Source organism: Bison bison, unplaced genomic scaffold (assembly GCF_000754665.1).
Source record: "Bison bison bison isolate TAMUID 2011002044 unplaced genomic scaffold, Bison_UMD1.0 scf7180017864263, whole genome shotgun sequence".
NCBI lineage: Eukaryota > Metazoa > Chordata > Mammalia > Artiodactyla > Bovidae > Bison > Bison bison.
Genome location: NW_011494835.1, coordinates 10,959,676 through 10,969,144, shown reverse-complemented (window position 1 = coordinate 10,969,144; position 9,469 = coordinate 10,959,676).

Below are 9,469 nucleotides of genomic sequence, written 5' to 3'. Positions count from 1 at the left end.
GCTCTTATAAAATATTGACTATATTTCTCTGTGCTGTACAATGTAGTTTTGTAGACTATTTATTCTATGACTAGTAGTTTGAATCTCTTAATCCTCTAAATAGTGGTAAACACTAATTTGTTCTCTATATCCATGAGTTTGTTTTTGTTTTGTTGTATTCGGCCATTTGTTTTATTTTTTAGATTCTGCTATAAGTGATAACATGTAGAATTTGTCTTTGTCTGTTATTTCACTAAGCATAATGCCTTCCAGGGCCATCCATCCATGTTGTTGCAAATGGCAAAATTTCACTCTTTTTTTATGATTGAGAAGTATTCCATTGTTTGTGAGTGTGTGCCTGTGACATCTTCTTTATCCATTTATTTGTTGATGGACACTTAGATTGATTTCATATTTAAGTATAGTTGATTTACAGTATTATATAGGTTTCATGTGTACAACATTCAATACTTAAAAGTTATATTTATAGTTATTATAAAATAATATCAGAAGGACTGATGTTGAAGCTGAAACTCCAATACTTTGGCCACCTGATGCGAAGAGCTGACTCATTTGAAAAGACCCTGATGCTGGGAAAGATTGAGGGCAGGAGGAGAAGGGGATGACAGAGGATGAGATGGTTGGATAGTATCACTGACCCGATGGACATGGGTTTGGGTGGACTTTGGGAGTTGGTGATGGACAGGGAGGCCTGGCGTGCTGTGGTTCATGGGGTTGCAAAGAGTTGGACATGACTGAGCAACTGAACTGAACTGAAAATAATTGCTATATTCCCTGTATTGTACTATATATCCTTGTGTCTTGTTTATTTTATACATAGTAGTCTGTACCTCTTAATCCCTATACGCATCTCACCTCTCTGCCCTTCTTTCTCTCTGTTGGTAACCACTAGCTTGTTCTCTATATCGGTTTTCTTACAGTCACTAGTTTGTTGTAGTGTTAGATTCCACTATAAGTGATATCATACAATATTTCTATTTCACTGACTTATTTCACTTGGTGTAATATCCCCCAACTCCATCTACAATGTTGCAAAGAGCATTAGTTCATTTTTTCATACACTTGTGTAGTATTTCATTGTGTATATATAGCAGATATTCTTTATCCATTCATCTGTTGATAGACACTTAGATTGCTTCCATATCTTGGTACTTGTAAACAATGCTACTATCAATATTGGGGTGCATGTATCTTTTTGAACTAGTGTTTTTGCTTATTTGGGATAAATACCCAGGAGTGGAATTGCTGGGTCATAATCCACCTATGATGCAGGAGACCCCAGTTCTATTCCTGGGTTGGGAAGATCCCCTGGAGAAGGGTTAGGCTACCCGCCCCAGTATTCTTGAGCTTCCCTGGTGGCTCAGATGGTAAAGAATCTGCCTGCAATGCAGGAGACCTAGGTTCAAACCCTGGGTTGGGAAGATTCCCCTGGAGGAGAGCATGGCAACACACTCCAGTTTTCTTGCCTGGAAAATTCTCAGAGGAGAGGACAGAGGAGCCTGGTGGACTACAGCCCATGGGGTCACATGGTAGTTCTATTTTCAGTTTTTTGAGAAGCTTCCATACTGTTTTCCATATTGGCTGTACTACTTTATATTTCATTAACAGTGTATCAGTTCAGTTCAGTCACTTAGCCCTCATCAACATTTGCTCTTTGTGGCCTTTTTCATGATAGCCATTCTGACAGGTGTGAGGTGGTATCTCATTGTGGTTTCAGTTTTCATTTCTTTGATTATTAGTAATGTTGAACATCTTTTCCTATGCCTATTGGCTATCTGCATGTCTTTTTTTTTTTCTTTTTAATAGCTTTGTTTCACATACTATACAATTCATCCATTCAGAGTGTACTATTTAGTGATTTCAGCATATTCACAAAATTTTGCAACTAATATCACATTTAATTTTAGAACATTTTCATCAACCCTAATGGAAATCTATTGGTAGTTCCATTAAGTATGATGTTAATGGGGTTTTCATGTAATCCTTTATCAGACTAGTAGAGTTCCTTTCTATTTCTAGTTTGTTAAATGATTTTTTTTTTTATCCTGAATGGGTGTGAGATTTTGTCAATTATATATCCTGTGTCTTTTTGAAATTATTATATGTTTTGCACTTTTTCTATTAATATGATATAATATTAATATTAATATATATTTTGTTGATTGATTTTTGTATGTTAAACCAATCTTGCATTCCTGGGATAGATCCTATTTGGTAATGGTATATAATTCTTTTTTACATGTTTCTGGATTTGATTTTCCAGTATTATGTGAAATATTTTTTTTGTCTATATTCATAAAGAATATTGGTCTGTAGTTTTTTAAAATTTTGCTTTGTTTTACTTTTCCTGTAATGTATTGTTTAATTTCTTGGAAATACTTGGAAAGCCCCACAGAATGAGCAGGAAAACATTCCATTCTTATCTATTTTTGAAAGAGCCTGTGAAGAGTTGGGCGTAGTCCTTTAAATCTTTGGTAAAATTTGCTGTTAAGCAAGCTCCGGGTGATGGTGAAAGACAGGGAAGCCTGCATGCTAAAGCCTATGGGTTCACAAAGAGTTGGACACAACTGAGCAACTTAACAATAAAAATTTACCAGGGACACTATCTGGGCTTTAGATTTTTTCTGAAATGAAAAGATTTTTAATCATTAATTAATTCTCTTAGGTTGTTATAGGTCTAGTCATATTTTCTATTTCTTTAGTCTGTTTGGTAGTTTGTGTCTCTTTAGGAATATGTCCATTTTAATGGTGTTATCTGATTTGTTAGCTTACAACTTTTCATAGTATTCCTTATAATCTTTTATTTTTGTAAACTTAGTTGTGATATTCCCTCTTTTATTCCTGATTTTCTTAATTTGTATCTTGTTTTTTCTTTCTGTCAGTATAGTTAGGTGAGTCATTTTTGATGACCCAGTTTTTGGTTTTGTTGATTTTTCACCATTGTTTTTCTGTTCTCTATTTCATCCATTTCCAGGCTAATTTTTATTTCCTTTGCTTGTGTTAGTTTTTGTTTGTTTGTTAATTTTAGTCTACTTAAAATGAATTTGGAGCCACTTCCATTTTGTCTGTGACCAATAAACATTTGAAAACTACAAGGACAAAAGCCTGTTTATATATTCTTTAAACAGCACTTTCAGTAATAATACTTTATCATGAACTTTCTTGAGTAAAGAAATGCAGTGTTATTGATCCATCATTAAAAATACACCATTTCTTAGGTGTTACTTATAAGTCAGTGACTACATTGTGAAAGTCAATTTGATCAGTCAAAATGATTTGATTTGCAAGTCTTATAGACCTGAGTTTATTAATAATTAAATCAGGTTCCACATGTATAAATTTATACAGAGGTGTACTTATATACATACATATGTATGCATATAAACACATGTATTCATATATAAAAATATTTACATGTATATCATTTACATTATATATTTATACTTTGTATACATATATACACGTATATACATAATTTGCCTTATGACTGTTATCCTTTTAGCAAGACTGAGCTCTGGGAACTTTGACTTTTGGCAATGTCACATGAAGGAACAATATACTCTGAAACATGTCATTAATAATAGTAATAAGCTCTAAAACTAAAAAGTGTAGAGGAGATGCTTCATATACATTGTCTCATGGAGCTCTTACTATTTTGAAAATTGATATTTACATGTTTATATTAAGAAAACAGGCACAGAAAGGTGAAGATTTTATTCCTAGATTCACAAGAAATAACTGATAGAGCAAAGATTCAAAGAGGGTTTCAGAGATTTGCTCAGCTCCTTTTAAAAATATAGCTCTGCATTCTCAATGCAGGATTAGGGATGGAGTACTTTCAAGTATATTTATCATCTCATGTGAAGAGTAAACATATTTACCATATTTAATGGAAATAGATTGGGTTGCATATGAGGTTAGCTAACTGGACTAATCCTGTCTGTATACTGAAATCTAGGCATATATGTGGTCAAAATAGGGCAAATAAAACTGTGTTAAAAATAGAGAACTGACCTTGTATCAAGATGTATTTTTGTAGTTTTAGATGTCTAGTGCACTTATACTTCTTTCTAATTACCAAGATGTGGTTCTTTGGTCAAAGGCTGCCAGACTATGTCATGTCAGAATCGCTATGGGCCCTTTCAAAGAACAAGTCATTGATATTGACCTGCAAAGCCTTAGAATAGGCATAAAGCTCCCACAGACAATCATGGGCAGAAACATAAAGAACCTAGTGATGGGTGACTTCTCCATTCTCGATATGATTGATTATAGAAAGTCATAAACAATACAGGACTGATCACTAAATGGAATAGCCTCAAGGAGAGAGGTCCTTTGTCCAAGAAGATTAGTCAAAGAAGAGGATATAGCTCTGAAAACATGAATTATGGTTTGGGTTAGGAGTGATAAATGAATCCTTCTGTTGATATTCAGTGGAACCCAGGGGCTATTTGAGATGGTTTGGAAATGTAACTGCTTCAGGAGATAGACAGCTTCATGGTAAGAAATGTCTTCAAAATATTAATACTTTATTGACATAACCCTTATCTTCTTAGGAGTAATACATTAAATATTTTTTTAAAGTTCTAGGGTGATCTGCATATCACAGTTTTGTTGTTTCATTCTCTCTCCAATCCATTACCCTCCTTGCCTAGATTTGCATATTGACCATTTTTGAAGAAGAAAAGAAATATTAATGTTCCAAAAGTTAGCCATGTGAAATTGTGAAGGATTAGGTCACACCCTTATTTATTTATTTTTTTTTTGCAGTGTGAAGGTTGTAGAATTTAGCCAAGATTGAAGAGAGGGAGGAAGGGAGAGAGGGAGGGAGAAGGAGAGGCAGAGAGAGGGACAGAGGGAGGAGGGAGAAGAAAAAACAGAAACCTGTTATTTACACTTACTGCAAAGCTATCACGTTAAATGGAATGATGACTAATTTTGATTTCTGCTTATGGAGTTTGTTGAGTATTTGAACTACTGTCATGCTTCTCCCTTTTCCAAACTTCCTGTTATCACACTACTGCCCATGGTCTTCAGACTTGGGAGGATGGGAGTTTGTTCCTGGATTCTTGTTTATTCCTCTACTGGAGGTTTGTTTGTCTGTCACACTGAGGGACTTTAGTACAAATTAGGAACAAGGCAGCTCTATTTTCACCTCATTGAGATTCAAACTAAAATTGCTGAATAAACTTGTTGTCTTTATTCAGAACTCCCTTTTGACTTCTGAGTATGATGAAAACAAAGATCTCAGCCTTATACTGTTCCTGCCACCACCTGTTTCCTTCTTTCTTCTATTTCACATTGCTTCTTACAGTCCAACCCCTTCAACTACATGGGTAACTCTCCTGAAATTTCTTGCTGCATTTTCTGAATTTGCTTCAGCTATTAACTGAAGCATTAGGACCTGAAACAAACAAACATACATAGATTTTTCTTTTCTTCTTTTCATTCTTACATAATACAAGGTAGGACGCCCTCATCTTTTTATCTGCATAGACCAAATTAAAATGAAAAGCTAACTGCTTAGATGTGATTGTAGATTTATGGAAAAGAAAAATCTGACTGTATGCCAGTCGCTATGTCATGCACTTTTCCACATGCTTAAAGAAGACTTTAGCTTTGTGGGCTAGCTGTCACATTAGGATAAGTAGGAAGACAGGAAACTAGATCAGATGCTCTGGTTGTTATTTAACTGTCTGCTAATTTCTATTCTTCATGGATGGATGAAAGAGAAATTAAGGTATAAGATGATGAGTGAACATCATAACAGTTTGTTACCTCAAGAAGCCTAAAATTAACTGCAGTATAGATATGTTCTGAGTGGTCTCATAATTCAATCAGCAAGATGAAATTTTAGCAATAAAATTCAGATTTTCAGAGAAGATGATTTTCATTCCTACCACTGTGTACTCTCATACTCACTGAAGATGATGTTGAAGAAAGGATTCATTTTTTATTTGTTCCTTTCCTCCTTACGAGCTTGGGTTTAAGAGAAGTAGACAGTGTGTGGGGGTGGATGGAGCTTTGGATTAATGTTTAATTTTCTGTCCTTCAATTACACCAGTGTTAGAATAAGAGTTGTAATATCACACCAAGAGTAGTGAGAACATGAATTAAATAATGCCTGTCAAATTCCTGTAGCTCCTTAGAGAAAGGTATTGCCATTTGATTCAAGTTCATTTGTAAATGACTAGAGATGTAAAGATAAAGAATTTACTTGATTTCTTTTATATTACAAAATTTCAAGTATATTGATATTTTGTATTCCCGTTATACATAGGACTCTGAATCTACTCAGGTTCAAACCTAAGACAAAGCATTTATTACACAACATAGGCAGGAGTTTCACAATAATGTAATTATAAAGTAAAATTATTTACATTTTTAACGTTACATGATTAAAAGAACAAAGACATTTGGTAAAAATAGGGAAGGTTTTCCAGTATTTATCTTTTTACTATAGCTTGCCATAATGACTCTATAGGCTCTTTTCTTAAATAGTTCACATTCACATTTTTAGAACCCAATTTAATTGCAAAAAAGAAATAACCCGTTTTCTCAAGCAAATTTTTTTCCTTTAAATTGTAGTTCTTACCCTTTATTGGGTCACTGATTCTCTTTGGTATTTATTGAAAGTGATGACTTCTCTGTTTATGTAAAAGTGCTATGTCAACCAAAGTCTTCACTGAAAATAACAGGGACCAATGCTGTTTTGCTAAAGTAGAGATAGGACGTACTAAGAGGTTATAAATAGCTTACAGAATCTTTGAGTGGGTCAGAAAATTAGGCCTGGGAGGATATGTTATTCAGAACAATGCTTCAAGCACACTACTGTATGTTGTTGCCCATCCAGAACTTATATTACCACACTGCATGCTAGTGTAGAAAATTTGACTTTTGTTTCTTTGGAAACTTGATTCAGTTGATGCTACCTTTGATATCAAGAGAAAGATGAAGAGGCATACTCTGTTGTTTGTTCATTGATTTAGCCAATATCATGTAAGTTCTACCATGCTATTAGGCACTAGGGAAATCATAGGAAAAAACAAAAGGAGATAGTCTGTGGTTTGACAAAGTTTTTTAGAAGCCTCAAAGCAATTGTGGCTAAATCAGTGACATTTTGTAAGACTTTTATCTGAAAGTATTTGACATTGTTGCCGAAAGCTGTAGGGCTTCTTTAAGAGAATGAACTCGGGGGAAATCAATAAAAAAAGCAATACCATCACTCACAAGGCTATAACATAAAATGGAAAATTCCAAGAAAATGCAAGATAAAGTCTGTAGAGTGGTGGTATGAAAATAGTGTCCACAGTGGAATTAAACAATGATGTAACCAATAAAGAAAAAGTGTAAGGAGACAGAATTTGAAATAATCATACATATGTAAATTTAGTCTAAAGAGCCAAGTAGTTAGTTGCAACATTATATTATATTGCAACAAAATACCACAAACTGGGTGGCTTAAACCATAGAAATTGACTTCTCATATTTTTTGAGTTGAGATATCCTAGATCAAGATCCAGGAGTGTTTGCTTCCGGTAAGAGCTGTCTTCCTGGGTTGCAGACAGGTACCATCTCACTGGGCTTTTTTTTAATTTGTCATCTTCTTTTTAAAATTATTTTTCTTTTTATTTATTTTTTAATTGGAGGATAGTTGCTTTTACAATGTTGTATTGGTTTCTGCCATAAAACAATGCAGACCAATGATAATTATACATATATCACCTCCCTTTTGAGCCTCCTTCCCATCCTGTCCTCCCATCCCACCCCTCTAAATTATCACAGAGCACCAAGCTGGGCTTCTTGTGTTATATAGAAACTTCTCACTAGCTATCTATTTTACACATGGTAGTGTATATATGGATACTTTCTCATTTTCCCACTCTTTCTTCCTCCACTGTGTCCACAAGTCCATTTTATATATCTGCATCTCCATTCCTTCCCTGCTACAAGGTTCATCAATATCATTTTTCTAGATTCCATATGTATGTGGAATCTAGATATTCGTTTTTCTCTTTCTAACTTACTCCACTGTATAACAGGCTCTAGGTTCATCCACTTCACTAGAATTGACTCACATTTGTTCTTTTTATAAGCCAAGTAATGGAGTAGCCATCAAGGTCAACAAAAGAGTCTGAAATGCAGTACTTGGATGCAATTTCAAAAATGACAAAATATTCTCTGTTCATTTCCAAGGCAAACCATTCAATATCACAGTAATCTAAGTCTATGCCCCAAGCAGTAACACTGAAGAAGCTGAAGTTAAACGATTCTATGAAGACCTACGAGACCTTTTAGAACTAACACCCAAAAAAGATGTCCTTTTCATTATAGGGGACTGGAATGCAAAAGTAGGAAGTCAAGAAACACCTGGAATAACAGGCAAATTTGGCCTTGGAATATGGCATGAAGCAGGGCAAAGACTAATAGAGTTTTGCCAAGAAAATGCACTGGTCATGGCAAACACCCTCTTCCAACAACACAAGAGAAGACTCTACACGTGGACATCACCAGATGGTCAACACCGAAATCAGATTGATTATATTCTTTGCAGCCAAAGATGGAGAAGCTCTATACAGTCAACAAAAACAAGACCAGGAGCTGACTGTGGCTCAGATCATGAACACCTTATTACCAAATTCATACTTAAATTGAAGAAAGTAGGGAAAACCACTAGACCATTCAGGTATGACCTAAATCAAATCCCTTATGATTATACAGTGGAAGTGAGAAATAGATTTAAGGGACTAGATCTGATAGATAGAGTGCCTGATGAACTATGGAATGAGGTTCATGACATTGTATAGGAGACAGGGATCAAGACCATCCCCGTGGAAAAGAAATGCAAACAAGCAAAATGGCTGTCTGGGGAGGCCTTACAAACAGCTGTGAAAAGAAGAGAAGCGAAAAGCAAAGGAGAAAAGGAAAGATATAAGCATCTGAATGCAGAGTTCCAAAGAATAGCAAGAAGAGATAAGAAAGCCTTCCTCAGTGATCAATGCAAAGACATAGATGAAAACAACAGAATGGGAAAGACTAGAGATCTCTTCAAGAAAATTAGAGGGTTCAGGATGGGGATAAAAAATAAAAGAACGAAAAAAAAAAATTAAAAAAAAAAAGAAAATTAGAGATACCAAGGGAAAATTTCATGCAAAGATGGGCTCGATAAAGGACAGAAATGGTATGGACCTAACAGAAGCAGAAGATATTAAGAAGAGAAGGCAAGAATACACAGAAGAACTGTTCAAAGAAGGTCTTCACAACCCAGATAATCTCGATTGTGTGATCACTGACCTAGAGCCAGACATCCTGGAATGTGAAGTCAAGTGGGCCTTAGAAAACATCACTACGAACAAAGCTAGTAGAGGTGATGGAATTCCAGTTGAGCTATTTCAAATCCTGAAAGATGATGCCGTGAAAGTGCTGCACTCAATATGCCAGCAAATTTGGAAAACTCAGCAGTGGCCCT